General features: G+C 39.1%; 1 protein-coding gene across 2 annotated transcripts in view; it reads left to right on the forward strand.

Annotated features, from left to right (window-relative positions):
* The window catches only part of LOC148953074 (lewis-type alpha-(1,3)-fucosyltransferase-like), an 81,598-nt gene that overhangs the window by 54,422 nt on the left and 8,083 nt on the right, over positions 1-19,093 (forward strand). Inside the window, exon 1 of one of the 2 annotated variants that reach the window (XM_089088282.1) lies at positions 18,554-18,598. The exons of the other annotated variant lie outside the window; for it this stretch is intronic. The gene's annotated coding sequence lies outside the window, so the exon portion shown is untranslated. Of the gene's footprint in view, positions 1-18,553; positions 18,599-19,093 lie in introns of those variants that run through there. 2 annotated transcript variants of the gene reach the window in all.

A 19,093-nucleotide genomic window follows, 5' to 3' on the forward strand; every position in this document is an offset into this window, starting at 1 on the left:
GATTGGAGGGCAACTAGCCCCTCCCCACGCCCATCATTCCCCCAAACACATCCAATTAAAATTTTGAGATAGCCATTTTGTTCAGGGTAGTTGATTTGCACATAGAAAAAATGTTTTTGAGGAGGACAATCCCCCACAACCCTCAGGGAAAGGGATTTAAGTTATGCCCCGGGGGCATATAAGGTTTTTTATAGAAGGCGTTGTCATAGAAACTTCAAAAAAGGCTCATTCGATTGGAAATTCATAGGGATAGTGCCCTTTTTAATAGTCTAAAGTGATTGGTGGGCAACTAGCCCCCCCCCCACGCCCATCATTCCCCCAACCACATCCAATCAAAATTTTGAGAGAGCCATTTTGTTCAGCGTAGTTGATTTCCAGATAGAAAATATATTTTTGAGGAGGACAATCCCCCAAAACCCTCCGGGCAAGGGTGTTAAGTTATGCCCGGGGGGCGTATAAGGTTTGTATAGAAGGCGTTGTCGTAGAAACTTCAAAAAAGGCTCAATCGATTGGAAATTAAAGGGCTAGTGCCCTTTTTAATAGTCGAAAGTGATTGGAGTGTAACTAGCCCCCCTCCCCCCCCCCCGCTCGCCCATCATTTCCCCAAACACATACAATCAAAATTTTGAGATAGCCATTTTGTTCAGCGTAGTTGATTTCCAGATAGAAAATACATTTTTGAGGAGGACACTCCCCCAAAACCCTCAGGGCAAGGGTTTTAAGTTATACCCTGGGGGTATATAAGGTTTTTATAGATGGGGCTGTAGTAGAAACTTCAAAAAAAGCTCATTTGCTTGGAAATTCAAAAAGCTAATGCCCTTTTTATGGGTTGAAAGTGAGTGGAGTGCAACTCGCCCCCCCCACGCCCATGCTTCCCCCCCATCCAGCCAGTAATCATTTTGTGATACTCATTTTGTTCAGCGTAGTTGATTTCCAGATATAAAATATATTTTTGAGGATGAAACTCCCCCAAAACCCTCAAGGCAAGGGTTTTAAGTTATGCCCTGGGGGTATATAAGGTTTTTATAGAAGGTGCTGTTGTAAAAACTTCAAAACAGGCTCATTTGATTGGAAAATAAAGGGCTAGTACCCTTTTTAATAGTTGAAAGTGATTGGAGTGCAACTAGCCCTCCCCCTACGCCCATCATTTCCCCGAACACATCCAATCAAAATTTTGAGAAAGCCATTTTGTTTAGCATAGTTGATTTCCACATAGAAAATACGTATTTGAGCTTCAAAAAAGGCTCATTCGATTGGAAATTCAAAAAGCTAGTGCACTTTTTAATAGTCGAAAGTGATTGGAGTGCAACTAGCCCCCTCCCCACGCCCATCATTCCCCCAAACACACCAAGTCAAAATTTTGAGATAGCCATTTTGTTCAGCGTAGTTGATTTCCGGATATAAAATATATTTTTGAAGATGAAACTCCCCCACAACCCTAAGGGCTAGGGTTTTAATTATGCCCTGGGGGCATATAAGGTTTTTATAGAAGGAGTTGTCGTAGAAACTTCAAAACAGGCTCATTCGATTTGAAATTAAAGGGCTAGTGCCCTTTTTAATAGTCGAAAGTGATTGGAGTGCAACTAGCCCCCCCCCCACGCCCATCATTTCCCCAAACACATCAAATCAAAATTTTAAGATAGCCATTTTGTTCAGCGTAGTTGATTTCCGGATACAAAATATATTTTGAAGATGAAACTCCCCCACAACCCTCAGGGCAAGGGTTTTAATTATGCCCTGGGGGCATATAAGGTTTTTTATAGACGCCGCTGTCATAGAAACTTAAAAAAAGGTTCATTCGATTTGAAATTCAATGGGCTAGTGCCCTTTTTATAAGTCAAAAGTGATTTGAGGGTAAATAGCCCCCCCCCCACCCCCAACATTCCCCCAAAAACAACCAAACAAAAATTTTAGATATCCATTTTGTTGAGCGTAGTTGATATCGAGATAGAAAATATATTTTTGAGGAGGACAATCCCCCAAAACCCTCAGGGCAAGGGTTTTAAGTTTTGACCTGGGGCCTTATAAGGTTTTTATAGAAGGCGTTGTCGTAGAAACTTCAAAAAATGCTCAATCGATTGGAAATTAAACGGCTAGTGCCCTTTTTAATAGTCGAAAGTGATAGGAGGGGAACTAGCCCCCCCCCACGCCCATGATTTCCCCAAACACATACAATCAAAATTTTGAGATAGCCATTTTGTTCAGCGTAGTTGATTTCCAGATAGAAAATATATTTTTGAGGAGGTCACTCCCCCACAACCCTGAAGGCCAGTGTTTTAAGTTATACCCAGGGGGCATATAAGGGTTTTATAGGAGGCATTGTCGTAGAAACTTCAAAAAAGGCTCATTCGATTGGAAATTCAAAAAGCTAGTGCACTTTTTAATAGTCGAAAGTGATTGGAGTGCAACTATCCCCCCCACGCCCATTATTCCCCCAAACACATCCAGTCAAAATTTTGAGATAGCTATTTTGTTCAGCGTAGTTGATTTCCAGATAGAAAATATATTTTTGAGGAGGACACTCCCCCACAACCCTCAGGGCAAGGGTTTTAAGTTATGCCCAGGGGGCATATAAGGTTTTTATAGAAGGCGTTGTCGTAGAAACTTCAAAACAGGTTCATTCGATTGGAAATTAAAGGGCTAGTGCCCTTTTTAACAGTCGAAAGTGATTGGAGTACAACTATCCCCCCCCGCGCCCATCATTTCCCCAAATACATCCAATCAAAATTTTGAGATAGCCATTTTGTTCAGCGGAGTGCAACTAGTGCAACTTTGTTCAGCGGATTGGAGTGCAACTAGCCCCCCCCCCCCCCGCCCATCATTCCCCCAAAAACATCCAATCAAAATTTTGAGATAGCCATTTGGTTCAGCGTAGTTGATTTTCACATAGAAAACATGTTTTTGAGGAGGACAATCCCCCACAACCCTTAGGGCAAGGGTTTTAAGTTATGCCCTGGGGGTATATAAGGTTTTTATGGAAGGAGTTGTCAAAGAAACTTCAAAAAAGGCTCATTCGATTGGAAATTCAAAGGGATAGTGCCCTTTTTAATAGTCAAAAGTGATTAGAGGGCAACTAGCCCCCCCCCCCCCCCACCCCCATGATTCCCCCAAACACATGAAATCAAAATTTTGAGATAGTTATTTTGTTCAGTGTAGTTGATTTCCACATAAAAAATATGTTTTTGAGCAGGAAAGTCCCCCATATTCCTCAGGGCATGGGTTTTAAGTTATGCCCTTGGGGCATATAAGATTCTTATAGAAGGCGTTCTCGTAGAAACTTCAGAAAGGCTCATTCGATTGGAAATTCAAAGGGATAGTGCCCTTTTTAATAGTCGAAAGTGATTGGAGCGGAACTAGCCCCTCCCCACGACCTTCATTCCCCCAAACACATCCAATCAAAATTTTGAGATGGCCATTTTGTTCAGCGTAGTTGATTTCCACATAGAAAATATGTTTTTGAGGAGGACACTCCCCCAGAACCTTCAGGGCAAGGGTTTTAAGATATGCCCTGGGGGCATATAAGGTTTTTATAGAAGGCGTTGTCGTAGAAACTTCAAAAAAGGCTCATTCGATTGGAAATTCAAATGGATATTGACCTTTTTAATAGTCGAAAGAAATTGGCGGGCAACTAGCCCCTCCCCACGACCATCAGTCTCCCAAACACATCCAATCAAAATTTTGAGATAGACATTTTGTTCAGTGTAGTTGATTTTCACATAGAAAACATGTTTTTGAGGAGGACAATCCCCCACAACCCTCCGGGCACGGGATTTAAGTTATGCCCCGGGGGCATATAAGGTTTTTTATAGAGGGCGTTGTCATAGAAACTTCAAAAAAGGCTCATTCGATTAGAAATTCAAAGGGATAGTGCCCTTTTTAATAGTCGAAAGTGATTGGAGGGCAACTAAAATTAAAAATTAAATTAGTTGCGTAGTTGATTTCCAGATAGAAAATAAAGTTTTGAGGAGGACAATCCCTCAAAACCCTCAGGGCAAGGGTTTTAAGTTTTGCCCTGGGGGCTTATAAGGTTTTTATAGAATACGTTGTCGTAGGAACTTCAAAAAAGGCTCATTCGATTGGAAATTCAAAGGGATAGTTCCCTTTTAAATAGTCGAAAGTGAATGGAGTGTAGCTAGCCCCCTCCCCCCCCCACACTAATCATTCCCCCAAAGACATCCAATCAAAATTTTGAGATAGCCATTTTGTTCAGCATAGTTGATTTCCAGGTATAAAATATATTTTTGAGGAGGATACTCCCCCACAACCCTCGAGGCAAGGGTTGTAAGTTTCCCCAGGGGTCATATGAGGTTTTTATAGAAAGCATTGTCATAAATACTTCAAAAAAGGTTCATTAGATTTAAAATTCAAAGGGATAGTGCCCTTTTTATTAGTCGAAAATGATTGGAGGGCAACTAGCCCCTCCCCACGCCCATCATTCCCCCAAACACATCCAATTAAAATTTTGAGATAGCCATTTTGTTCAGCGTAGTTGATTTTCACATAGAAAACATGTTTTTGAGGAGGACAATCCCCCACAACCCTCAGGGCAAGGGTTTTAAGTTATGGGGGCATATAAGGTTTTTTATAGAAGGCGTTGTCATAGAAACTTCAAAAAAGGCTCATTCGATAGGAAATTCAAAGGGATAGTGCCCTTTTTAATAGTCGAAAGTGATTGGAGGGCAACTAGCCCCCCCCACGCCCATGATTCCCCCAAAAACATCAAATCAAAATTTTGAGATAGACATTTTGTTCAGCGTAGTTGATTTCCAGATAGAAAATATATTTTTGAGGAGGACAATCCCCCAAAACCCTCAGGGCAAGGGTTTTAAGTTTTGACCTGGGGGCTTATAAGGTTTTTATAGAAGGCGTTGTCGTAGAAACTTCCAAAAATGCTCAATCGATTGGAAATTAAACGGCTAGTGCCCTTTTTAATAGTCGAAAGTGATTGGAGGGCAACTAGCCGCCCCACACACCCACCATTCCCCCAAACACATCCAATCAAAATATTGAGAAAGTCATTTTGTTCAGCGTAGTTGATTTTCACAGAGAAAATATGTTTTTGAGGAGGACAATCCCCCACAACCCTCAAGGCAAGGGTTTTAAGTTATGCCCTGGGGGCTTATAAGGTTTTTTATAGAAGGTGTTGTCATAGAAACTTCAAAAAAGGCTCCTTCTATTGGACATTCAAAGGGAGAGTGCACGTTTTAATAGGCAAAAGTGATGGTAAGGAAATTAGCCCCCCCCCCACGCCCATGCTTCCCCCACCCACATGACAGCATAATTTTGGGTTATTCATGTTGTTCAATGGAGTTGATTTCCAGATACAAAATATGTTTTTGAGCAGGACAGTCCCCCCTATGCCTCAGGGCATGGGTGTTATGATATACCATTGGGGCATATAAGGTTCTTATTGAAGGTATTGTCGCAGAGATTACAAAAAGGCTCATTCGATTTGTAATTCAAAGGGATCGTGCCCTTTTTAATAGTCGAAACTAATTGGGGGGCACCTAACCCCTCCCCACGCCCATCATTCCCCCAAACACATTCAATCATAATTTCGAGATAGCCATTTTGTTCAGCGTAGTTGATTTCCACATAGAAAATATGTTTTTGAGGAGGACACTCCCCTAGAACCTTCAGGGCTAGGGTTTTAAGATATGCCCTGGGGGTATATAAGGTTTTTAAAGAAGGCGTTGACGTAGAAACTTCAAAAAAGGCTCATTCGATTGGAAATTCAAAGGGATAGTGCCCTTTTTAATAGTCGAAAGCGATAGGAGGGAAACTAGCCCCTCCCCACGCCCTTCATTCCCCCAAACACATCCAATCAAAATTTTGAGATAGCCATTTTGTTCAGTGTAGTTGATTTTCACATAGAAAACATGTTTTTGAGGAGGACAATCCCCCACAACCCTCAGGGCAAGGGTTTTAAGTTATGCCCCGGGGGCATATAAGGTTTTTTATAGAGGGCGTTGTCATAGAAACTTCAAAAAAGGCTCATTCGATTGTAATGTCAAAGGGATTGGGCCCTTTTTAATATTAGAAATTTTTTTGATGGCAACTTGCCCCCCCCCCCCACGCCCATCAGTTCTCACAACATATCCAATAAAAGTTTTTAGATAACCATTTTGTTTAGCGTAGTTGATTTCCAGATAGAAAATATTTTTTTGAGAAGGACACTCCCCCAAAACCCCTAGGGCAAGGGTTTTAAGTTATGCCTTCGGGGCATATAAGGTTTTATAGAAGACCTTGTCATAGAAACTTCAAAATAGGCTCTTTCGATTGGAAATTCATAGGGATAGTGCCCTTTTTAATAGTCGAAAGTGATTGGAGGGCAACTAAAATTAAAAATTAAATTAGTTGCTTAGTTGATTTCCAGATAGAAAATATATTTTTGAGGAGGACACTCCCTCAAAACCCTCAGGGCAAGGGTTTTAAGTTATACCTTGGGGGCATATAAGGTTTTTATAGAAGACGTTGTCGTAGAAACCTCAAAAAAGGTTCATTCGATTGGAAATTCAAAGGGATAGTGCCCTTTTCAATAGTCGAAAATGATTGGAGTTTAACTAGCCCCCCTCCCCCCCCCACGCTAATCAGTCCCCCAAAGACATCCAATCAAAATTTTGAGATAGCCATTTTGTTCAGCATAGTTGATTTCCAGATAGAAAATATATTTTTGAGGAGGATACTCCCCCACAACCCTCAGGGCAAGGGTTTTAAGTTATACCTTGGGGGCATATAAGGTTTTTATAGATGGCGTTGTCGTAGAAACTTCCAAAAAAGGCTCAATCGTTTGAAAATTAAAAAAGCTACTGCCATTTTTAATACTTGAAATTGAATTGGAGGCAACTAGCCCCCCCCCCCACGCCTATCATTCCCACAAACACCTCCAATCAACATTTTAAGATAGCCATTTTGTTCAGCGTAGTTGATTTCCATATAGAAAATATGTTTTTGAGGCGGATACTCCCCCACAACCCTCAGAGCAAGGGTTTTAAGTTTTACCCTGGGGGCATGTAAAGTTTTTATAGAAGGAGTCGTCTTATAAACTTCACAAAAGGATTATTCGATTGGAAATTAAAGGGATAGGGCCCTTTTTTATAGTCGAAAATTATTGGTGGGCGTCTAGCCCCCCCCCCCCGCCCATCATCTCCCCAAATACATCCAATCAAAATTTTCAGATAGCCCTATTGTTCAGCGTAGTTGATTTACAGATAGAAAATATATTTTTGAGGAGGACACTCCTCCACAACCCTCAGGGCAAGGGTTTTAAGTTATGCCCTGGGGCCATATTAGGTTCTTACAGAAGGTGTTGTCTTAGAAACTTCAAAACAGACTCATTCGATTGGAAATTAAAGGGCTAGTGCCCTTTTTAATAGTCGGAAATGATTGGAGTGCAACTAACACCCCTCCCCTCCCTACGCCCATCATTTCCCTAAACACATCCAATCAAAATTTTGAAGTAGTCATTTTGTTCAGCGTAGTTGATTTCCTTATAGAAAATATATTTTTGAGGAGGACACTCCCCCACAACCCTCAGGGCAAGGGTTTTAAGTTATGTCCTGGGGGCATATAAGGTTTTTATAGAAGGAGTTGCCATAAAAACTTCAAAATAGGTTCATTCGATTGAAACTTCACTGGGATTGTGCCCTTTTTCATAGTCTAAAGGGATGGAAGGGCAACTCGCCCCCCCCCCCCACGCCCATCATTCCCCCCAACAACTCCAATCACAATTTTGAGATAGCCATTTTGTTCAGTGTAGTTGATTTTCACATAGAAAACATGTTTTTGAGGAGGACAATCCCCCACAACCCTCAGGGCAAGGGATTTAAGTTATGCCCCGGGGGCATATAAGGTTTTTTATAGAGGGCGTTGTCATAGAAACTTCAAAAAAGGTTTATTGGATTGGAAATTCAATGGGATAGTGCCCTTTTTAATATTAGACTTTTTTTTTTGGGAAAATCACCCCCCCCCCCACACGCCCATTTTTCCCCCAAACACATCCAATCAAAATTTTGAGATAGCCATTTTGTTCAGCGTAGTTGATTTCCAGATAGAAAATATGTTTTTGAGGAGGACACTCCCCCACAACCCTCAGGGCAAGGGTTTTGAGTTTTGCCCTGGGGGCTTATAAGGTTTTTTTTATAGAAGGCGTTGTCGTAGAAACTTCAAAAAAGGCTCAATCGATTAGAAATTAAAGAGCTAGTGCCCTTTTTAATAGTCGAAAGTGATTGGAGTGTAACTAGCCCCCCACCCCCCCCTCGCGCCCCTCATTTCCCAAAACACATACAATCAAAATTTTGAGATAGCCATTTTTTTCAGCGTAGTTGATTTCCAGATAGAAAATATATTTTTGAGGAGGACACTCCCGCACAACCCTCAGGGCAAGGGTTTTAAGTTATACTCTGGGGGCATATAAGGTTTTTATAGAAGGCATTGTCGTAGAAACTTCAAAAAGGCTCATTCGATTTGAAATTCAAAGGGATAGTGCCCTTTTTAATAGTCGAAAGTGATTGGAGGGGAACTAGCCCCAGAAAACATGTTTTTGAGGAGGACAATCCCCCACAACCCTCAAGGCAAGGGTTTTAAGTTATGCCCTGGGGGCATATAAGGTTTTTTATAGAAGGCGTTGTCATAGAAGCTTCAAAACAGGCTCATTCGATTGGAAATTCAAAGGGATAGTGCCCTTTAAAAAAGTCAAAAGTGATGGGAGGGCAAATAAAATTAAAAATTAAATTAGTTGCGTAGTTGATTTCCAGATAGAAAATATATTTTTGAGGAGGACAATCCCCCACAACCCTCAGGGCAAGGGTTTTAAGTTATACCCTGGGGGCTTATAAGGTTTTTATAGAAGGTGTTGTCGTAGAAACCTCAAAAAAGGATCATTTGATTGGAAATTCAATGGGATAGTGCCCTTTTTAATGGTTGAAAGTGATTGGAGTTTAACTAGCCCCCCCCCCCCACGCTAATCATTCCCCCAAAGACATCCAATCAAAATTTTGAGATAGCCATTTCGCTCAGCATAGTTGATTTCCAGATAGAAAATATATTTTTGAGGAGGACACTCCCCCACAACCCTCAGGACAAGGGTTTTAAGTTATAACCCTGGGGGCATATAAGGTTTTTATAGAAGGCGTTGTCGTAGAAACTTCAAAAAAGGCTCATTCGATTGGAAATTCAAAATGCTAGTGCCCTTTTTAATAGTCGAAAGTGATTGGAGGGCAACTAGCCCCTCCCACGCCCATTATTCTCCCAAACACATCCAATAAAATTTTGATACATCCATTTTGTTCAGCGTAGTTGACTTCTAGAAAATATATTTCTGAGGAGGATACTCCCCCACAACCCTCAGGGCACGGGTTTTAAGTTATGCCCTGGGGGCATATAAGGTTTTTATACAAGGTGTTGTCGTAGAAACTTCAAAACCGGCTCATTCGATTGGAAATTAAAGGGCTAGTGCCCTTTTTAATAGTCGAAAGTGATTGGAGTGCAACTAGCCCCCCCCCCTCCACGCCCATCATTTCCCCAAACACATCCAATCAAAATTTTGAGATAGCCATTTTGTTCAGCGTAGTTGATTTCCAGATATGAAATATATTTTTGAGGAGGATACTCCCCCACAACACTCAGGGCAAGGGTTTTAAGTTATGCCCTGGGGGCATATAAGGTTTTTATAGAAGGCGTTGTCTTATAAACTTCAAAAAAGGCTCATTCGATTGGAAATTAAAGAGCTAGTGCCCTTTTTAATTGTCGAAAATGATTGGAGGGCAACTAGCCCCCCCCCCCCACGCCCATCATTTCCCCCATCACATCCAATCAAAATTTTCAGATAGCCATTTTGTTTAGCGTAGTTGATTTCCAGATAGAAAACATATTTTTGAGGAGGAAACTCCTCCACAACCCTCAGGGCAAGGGTTTTCAGTTATGCCCTGGGGCCACATAAGGGTTTTATAGAAGGCGTTGTCGTAGAAACTTCAAAACAGGCTCATTCGATTGGAAATTAAAGAGCTAGTGCCCTTTTTAATAGTCGAAAATGATTGGAGGGCAACTAGCCCCCCCCCCCCTCGCCCATCATTCCCCCAAACACATCCAATCAAAATTTTGAGATAGCCATGTTGTTCAGCGTAGTTGATTTCCAGATAGAAAATATATTTTTGAGGAGGATACTCCCCCACAACCCTCAAGGCTAGGGTTTTAAGTTACGCCCTGGGGGCATATAAGGTTTTTATAGAAGGCGTTGTCGTAAAAACTTCTAAACAGGCTCATTCGATTGGAAATTAAAGGGCTAGTGCTCTTTTTAATAGTCGAAAGTGATTGGAGTGTAACTAGCCCCCTTCCTCCCCACGCCCCTCATTCCCCCAAACACATCCAATCAGAATTTTGAGATAGCTATTTTGTCCAGCGTAGTTGACTTTCAAATAGAAAATATGTTTTTGAGGAAGACACACCCCCACAACCCTCAGGTCAAGGGTTTTAAGTTATCTCCTGGGGGTATATAAGATTATTATAGAAGGCGTTGTCGTAGAAACTTCAAAAAAAGTTCATTCGATTGAAAATTCAAAGGGTTAGTGCCCTTTTTAATAGTCGAAAGTAATTGGAGGGCAACTAGCCCCCCCACGCCCATCATTCCCCAAAACACATCCAATCAAAATTGTGAAATCGCCATTTTATTCAGCGTAGTTGATTTTCACATATAAAACATGTTTTTGAGGAGGACAATCCCCCACAACCCTCAGGGCAAGGGATTTAAGTTATGCCCCGGGGGCATATAAGTTTTTTTATAGAAGGCGTTGCCATAGAAACTTCAAAAAAGGCTCATTCGATTGTAAATTCAAAGAGATAGTGCCCTTTTTAATAGTCGAAAGTGATTGGAGGGAAACTAGCCCCCCCCACCCACGCCAATCATTCCCCCGAACACATCAAATCAAAATTTTGAGAAAGTCATTTTGTTCAGCGTAGTTGATTTCCAGATAGAAAAAATTTTTTTGAGGAGGACATTCCCCAAAAATCCTCAGGGCAAGGGTTTTAAGTTATGCCCTGGGGGCATATAAGGTTTTTTATAGAAGGCGTTGTCATAGAAACTTCAAAAAAGGCTCATTCGATTGGAAATTAAAGGGCTGGTGCCCTTTTTAATAGTCGAAAGTGATTGGAGTGTAACTAGCCCCCCCCCCCCCCCGCTCGCCCATCATTCCCCCAAACATATCCAATCAAAATTTTGAGATAGCCATTTTGTTCAGCGTAGTTGATTTCCAGATAGAAAATATATTTTTCAGGAGGACACTCCCGCAAAACCCTCAGGGCAAGGGTTTTAAGTTATACCCTGGGGGCATATAAGGTTTTTATAGAAGGCGTTGTCGTAGAAACTTCAAAAAAGGCTCATTCGATTGGAAATTCAAAAAGCTAGTGCCCTTTTTAATAGTCGAAAGTGATTGGAGGGCAACTAGGCCCCCCCCCCACGCCCATTATTCCCCCAAACACATCCAATAAAAATTTTGAGATAGCCATTTTGTTCAGCGTAGTTTATTTCCAGATATAAAATAATTTTTTGAGGATGACACTCCCCCACAACCCTCAGGGCAAGGGTTTTATTTATGCCCTGGGGGCATATAAGGTTTTTATAGAAGGCTTTGTCGTAGAAACTTCAAAAAAGGCTCATTTGATTGGAAATTAAAGGGCTAGTGCCCTTTTTAATAGTCGAAAGTGGTTAGATGGCAACTAGCCCCCCCCCCCACGCCCATCATTCCCCCAACCACATCAAATCAAAATTTTAAGATAGCCATTTTGTTCAGCATAGTTGATTTCCACATAGAAAATACGTATTTGAGGAGGACACTCCCCAGAACCTTCAGGGCAAGGGTTTTAAGATATACCCTGGGGGCATATAAGGTTTTTATAGAAGGCGTTGTCGTAGAAACTTCAATAAGGCTCATTCGATTGGAAATTCAAAGGGATAGTGCCCTTTTTAATAGTCGAAAGTGATTGGAGGGGAACTAGCCCCAGGCAACATGTTTTTGAGGAGGACAATCCCCCACAACCCTCAAGGCAAAAGTTTTAAGTTATGCCCTGGGGGCATATAAGGTTTTTTATAGAAGGCGTTGTCATAGAAACTACAAAAAAGGATCATTCGATTGTAAATTCAAAGGGATAGTGCCCTTTTTAATAGTCGAAAGTGATTGGAGGGCCACTAAAATTAAAAATTAAATTAGGTGCGTAGTTGATTTCCAGATAGAAAATATATTTTTGAGGAGGACAATCCCCCAAAACCCTCACGGCAAGGGTTTTAAGTTATGCCCTGGAGGCTTATAAGGTTTTTATAGAAGGCGTTGTCGTAGAAACTTCAAAACAGGCTCATTCGATTGGATATTCAAAGGGATAGTGCCCTTTTTAATAATCGAAAGTGATTGGAGGGGAACTAGCCCTCCTCCCCCCCGTCACGCCAATCATTCCCCCAAAGACATCCAATCAAAATTTTGAGATAGCCATTTTGTTCAGCATAGTTGATTTCCAGATAGAAAATATATTTTTGTGGAGGATACTCCCCCACAACCCTCAGGGCAAGGGTTTTAAGTTATACCCTGGGGACATTTAAGGTTTTCATAGAAGGCGTTGTCGTAGAAACTTCAAAAAAGGCTCATTCGATTGGAAATTCAAAATGATAGTGCCATTTTTAATAGTCGAAAGCGATTGGAAGGTAACCAGCCCCCCCCCCCACGCCTATCATTTCTCCAACGATCTCCAACCGAAGTTTGTAGTTAGCCGTGTTTTTAAGCGTAAGTTGATAATCACACAGAAAATATATTTTTGAGGAGGATAATCTTCCACAGCCTCCGAAGTAAGGATTGCCAGCTGTGCCATAGAGGTTTATAAGATGTTTATAGAAGGCGTTATCGCAGAAACTTCAAAACAGGCTCACTCAATTGGAAGTTAAAGGGCTAGTGCCCTTTTTAATAGTCGAAAGTGATTGCCCCCCCCCCACGCCCATCCTTTCCCCAAACATATCGACTCGGAATTTTGAGATAGCCATTTTGTTCAGCGTAGTTGTTTTCCAGATTGAAAACATATTTTTGAGGAGGATCCTCCCCCACAACACTCTGGGCAAGGGTGTTAAGCTCTGCCCTGGGGGCATATAAGGTTTTTATAGAAGGCGTTGTCGTAGAAACTTCACAACAGGCTCATTCGATTGGAAATTAAAGAGCTAGGGCGCTTTTTAATTGTCGAAAATGATTGGTGGGTAACTAGTCCCCCCCCACGCCAATCATGCCGCATAACTCATCTAATCAAAATTTTCAGATAACCATTTTGTTCCGTGTAGTTGATTTCCAGACGGAATAGATGTTTTTTTGGAGGATACTCCCTCACGATCATCAGGGCAAGGAGTTTAAGTTTTGCCCTGGGGGTATATAAGGTTTTTATAGAAGGCGTTGTCGTAGAAACTTCAAAAAAAGTTCATTTGATTGGAATTTCAAAGGGGTTGTGCCCTTTTTAATAGTCTAAAAGTATTAGATGGCAACTAGCCCCCCCCCCCACGCCCATCAGTACCCCAAATACATCCAATCAAAGTTTAAGATAGCCATTTTGTTAAGGTTAGTTCATTTCCAGATAGAAAATATATTTCTGCGGAGGAAACTCCCCAACAACCCCCAGGGTAAGGGTTTTAAGTTATACCCTGGGGGCATATAAGGTTTTTATTGAAGGCGTTGTCATAGAAACTTCAAAAAAGGTTCATTCGATTGGAAATTCAAAGGGTTAGTGCCCTTTTTAATAGTCGAAAGTGATTGGAGGGCAACTAGCCCCCCCCCTATGCCCCTCCGTCCCCGCAACACATCCAATCAAAATTTTGTGATAGTCATTTTGGTTCAGCGTAGTTGATTTCCAGATAGAAAATATATTTTTGAGGAGGACAATCCCCCGCAACCCTTAGGGCAAGGGTTATAAGTTATGCACTGGGGGTATATAAGGTTTTTATAGAAGGCATTGTCGTAGAAACTTCAAAACAGGCTCATTCGATTAGAAATTAAAGGGCTAGTGCCCTTTTTAATAGTTAAAAGTGATTGGAGGGTAACTAGGCCCCCCCCCCCCCCACGCCCATCATATCCCCAAACATATTCAATCAAACTTTTGAGATAGCCATTTTGTTCAATGTAGTTGATTTCCAGATAGAAAATATGTTTTTGAGGAGGACAATCCCCCACAACCCTCAGGGCAAGGGTTTTAAGTTATGCCCTGGGGGCATATAATGTTTTTATATATGGCGGCATCGTAGAAACTTAAAAAAAGGCTCATTCGATTGGAAATTCCGAGGGCTAGTGCCCTTTGTAATAGTCAAAAGTGATTTGAGGGCAACTAACCCCCCTCTCACGCCCACCTTTTCCCCAAACACATCCAATCAAAATTTTAAGACAGCCATTTTATTAAACGTAGTTTTAAGTTCTGTAAATTAGGCTTTTGAGGATTACAACTCCCCTAAAGCCCTCAGGGCAAGGGTTGTAATTTAAGGATTCTCCAAATCCTTCATATTATTTCTTATGGAAGGGAGGCTCGTATAAACTTTAGAGAGGGCTCATTTGATTGAAAATTGAAAGTTCTTGTTCACTTTTTAAGAGTTAAAAGAGATTGAAGGGCAACTAGCCCCTATCCCTCCTTCGCACCCTAAATGCATCAGATAAAAAATTTGAGATAGACATTTTGTTAAAATAGTTCAAAGTTCTGATAACAAAAAACTCCGATGTCGACACAGCCTACCAGGGCCCAGGGATAGGCGTTGTAAGTAATGCCCTGGGGCATAACTTATTAAGGGGGTTTATAACTTATGGGAAGGGGTTTTGTATGGGAAGAACACATAGGAAATCTATTATAATTATCCATTTATAAGGTTAAAATACATACTCTGTGATAGATGCAAAATTGCTTTGGCACACAAATTCCTATCAAGGTCAATTCCAAACAGTCGACATTCCTTTGCATCAGCAAGTGAAATGGTCTAAACCCCTTTACTGGAGCTCTTTTTTCAATCCATTCAATGTCGTCAATCGCTGTACACAATTTCTGCAAGCTGTATTTTGTTACTATATATGTTTTTTATATCTCTTAGTTAAATTCGTATAATTTTAAAAAAGCATAATTTGGATTAAGTTGAAAGTTCAATCTCCTTTTTTGTAAGTAAATAATAATCTGCCATTCATCACCCCCCCCCCCCATGCCATAAAAACTTGAAACTTTTTGCAATCAAAAACGAACAAAAATTAATTTAAAAAAACTTTCCGAACAATAAGTTTTTCGAAGAAAAGTAAAGGCCATTTTAAGCTTAAGCTCAGGAGATACAAATACCTGTCAAAATTCAAACTCAAAACGACCAGAAATCACTATTAAAGAATAAATGAAACCCAAAACGAAGGTAAAATAAATAAACAAGCATAGCAAAAGAAAATACAACAAGTAATAATATAAATAAATAAATAGATCTTAAAGCGAGTAATGCTTCGATTGAATATGAAAATCAAGCTTAAAACGAAAACAAATATTTTGCTATTAAAATATAAATGAAACTTAAAATGAACATAACTTAAATAACAATCAATGCGAACAAACATACAATATATATTAATGTAAATGAATAAATAAATCTTAAAACAAGTGAAACTTAAATTGAATATACAAATCAAGTTAGAATCGAATAAAATAACTACAAACAAGAGTTTGGGTATCGTCTCACTGCAGAAGCCTAAAACCTACTGCGTCATTGGGGCTTTACTGATAACGAATTATATTACAAATGTTTTCTTTTGTACTTAATATTGAAAATAAATATTAAAATTACAGTAAAATTTTGAACTGATGAGTTTTTAGCAATTAATATTATTATGCATCAAATATTCAGTTTAATATATTAGTTCTTTTCAAGATTTGTCAAGACAAATATAGTTTCACTACAAGCAAAATTTGGATACTTCCCCCTTCTTTAACTGTAAAAACCTAAAGCCTTCTGCGTCATTGGTGCTTCACTGAAAACGAATTACTCGTATATTACAAATTTATTATTTTCAAGTTCTTACAGTATTGAAAATGAAAATAAAAATTACAATTAAAAAAAAAACTTGAACCGATTGATCTGTCAACAATTAATATCATTATATATCTAATATTCAATTTGATTTCGTTTATACTTTCCAAGACTGTTCAAGGCTCATATAGTTTTGACTTTTTTTAACTCTGCCATTTTTTGTAACTAATTGAATTAGTTCATTATGAAAACATTCTATGGCTTCTAGACATTTTTATTTGAGCGGAAAACTGCACTTCAAACTTTGTGGAACATGCATTTTCTTGCATGAAACACCAAAATATAATAAAATGTCAAGTTTCGGAGTGTTTCACCACTCGCAAGCAAGTGCCATTTGTATTTTTGAATCCGCATGGTCAATTTAGGGGGTGGAGGGTAGGCTAATTCTCGTAGCAGCCCCATTCCGTCGTGGTATGGTTCACATTTTCAAAACCTGGCGTCGGGACTATCATATAATCTACCAAGCATACAACTACCCCAAATCAGTATCAATAAATAAATGAAACCCAAGACGAACAAAAATTAAAATAAATATTAGGGTCAAACTCCAAACGAGCATAAATTAATGTGAGTAGGGTTCAAAACCCCTATGCTTTCTAAAAGCCAGAATATAATTTGTACTTTACTGAAAAAAAAAATCAAACGAGTTTACTGAAAGAAAATGTGCATTGTCAATTTAATATATATATGCTGATGTTTATTCCTTAAAATCTTAATTAATTTTTGATTTCTTAAAGTTACAAAAGTGAAAATATTTCAAAGAATTGTTTTCAGTAAAGCGCCAATGACGCAGTACGTTTTATACTTCTGCAGTGAGACGATACCCAAACTCTTGTTTGTAGTTATTTTTATTCGATTCAAACTTGATTTGCATATTCAATTTAAGTTTCACTCGTTTTAAGATTTATTTATTCATTTACATTAATATATATTGTATGTTTGTTCGCATTGTTATTTAATTTCTGTTCGTTTTAAGTTTCATTTATACTTTAATAGCAAAATATTTGTTTTCGTTTTAAGCTTGATTTTCATATTCAATCTAAGCATTACTCGCTTTAAGATCTATTTATCATTTTATATTATTACTTCTTGTTTGTGTTTTCCAATTATTGTTGATTTAATTTCTTCTTGTTTTTGGATTTATTTATTCTTTAATAGTAATTTCTAGTCGTTTTGAGTTTGAATTTTAAAATGTATTTGTATCTCCTGAGCTTAAGTTTAAAATGTCCATCAATTTTCTTTTAAAGACATATTTTTAGTAAAGTTTTTTTTTTTAATTAATGAAATAAATAACGGGGTACACCTTGTGCGGGTTATTTTGCTTGATAGGCATATTTGTGATATTACCTGTACGTGAAGTAATTCGATAGCTGTTTTTTATTGATATTTCGCTAGTTACACCTAGCTTTTCTCTTACTAGTTTCATCACGTTATCTTCAACTTTTTTGTGTGGGCTCTTCTACAGGGGGCGGATCCAGGATTTTTTTTTAGGGGGCTGCACAAAATAGGTTGATCTGATAAACTTGCGTTAGGAGCAAGCCCCCTCGCCCCCCCCCCCTGGATCCGCCACTGCTCTTCTATCGGTAGACCATGAACAATAAGGTTCAGACGACGATCTTTTACATCGAGAAGTAGTAGCTGCTTTTCTAGGGCCTGATACTTGTCTTCGTGCTCGTGCTCATCGAAAGTTTTTTCAATCTTATTAGGCCTCAGATATCTGGCGGCAGCCTCCGCTCTCAATGATGAAATTTCAGAAGCAATTCCGTCTAGCTTAGTATTTAATTCAGTCTGTATAGCAATAACAGACTCCAGTTTTCCACTCAAAACTTTCCGAATTCGTCGAACGACTCATGTGCACCATTAGCCATGAAAAAATCTTGATTATAAATCCACTTGAGGATGATTATGGATTAGTAGTTCATTCGAAATAGCATCAAACGGGATTTACCGGCAAGGGAAGCGTGTGAGTAACACATCCCATCGCTAACAAAATGTAATGGAGCGAGAAATGAATTTGTTCAATCCAGATACACTAATCCGATTATTTAGTTACATAAATTTAATCACTATACCAATAGACCGGTTTTTCTCAGTTTATGAATATCCAATTCAAGCTTGATCTTGTTAATTTGAACTCAAATCGAACAATTCCTGTTCGTTTTTAGTTTGACATATTAAATGAATTTATTTCTGTTCTTTTTAGGACTAATATGGCTCTTTGCTCTTCTTTGAAAAACCTCTTCCTTGGAAAACGTATTAAATTAATTCGGAAAATACCACAAGAGCAATTAAGTTGAAAACAAATTTTAATTCTTCTACGAAGGAATATAATGCTTAGTAAATGACTTCAAAAACGGAAAAATAGCGTGTGAACATCTTATCTTTCTTACGTAGTGATAAAGCCGCTAAAAAGAAACACAAACTGATAAAACCATTCGATTCTTATCAAATTTACCGTTTATATCTAGACACATCCATTTTTAATTTTGCCATAGCAAAGGAACCGCTGAGCATATGTGAACATAAATCATAACTAGAAACGTAAGATTATTATTTTATTTTATGCATACTCTGTAAGTCAACACGATATGAAAAAACCATTCGCTAGTTATAAAAATTATGGTATAAAAGCTATTATTTCTTTATACCTATAGTTCTGGCTTTTAAGGTCAGGAATGGGGGGATTGGAGTATCTTGTCTTATAAAAATTACCAAGACTAGAAGAAGAGGTACTAGGACTAAATTTTTTTTTGTCACTTTTTTTAACCAGTGACGATAATTTATTAGAATAAAACCGAGGGGTTAACAACTGGTCATTTTGAGGAACACGTGGAGGCATGAGGCACGGAGGCATGCCAGAGACATTAAAAATGGACAGGGAAGGAAGCTTATAAAATATTCCAAAGGGCGCAATATGTAAATATTGCGCCCTTTGCGATCTTTTAAAACTTGGAAAAAATCATTTACGGGTTTATTTGACAAGGAAAAGAACCCCCAAGACTGAAAACAACTGATATGTACCTAAAGGAGGACTGC

This window comes from Artemia sp. Qi Xiang Cuo, chromosome 4 (genome assembly GCF_049724085.1).
Source record: "Artemia sp. Qi Xiang Cuo chromosome 4, ASM4972408v1, whole genome shotgun sequence".
NCBI lineage: Eukaryota > Metazoa > Arthropoda > Branchiopoda > Anostraca > Artemiidae > Artemia > Artemia sp. Qi Xiang Cuo.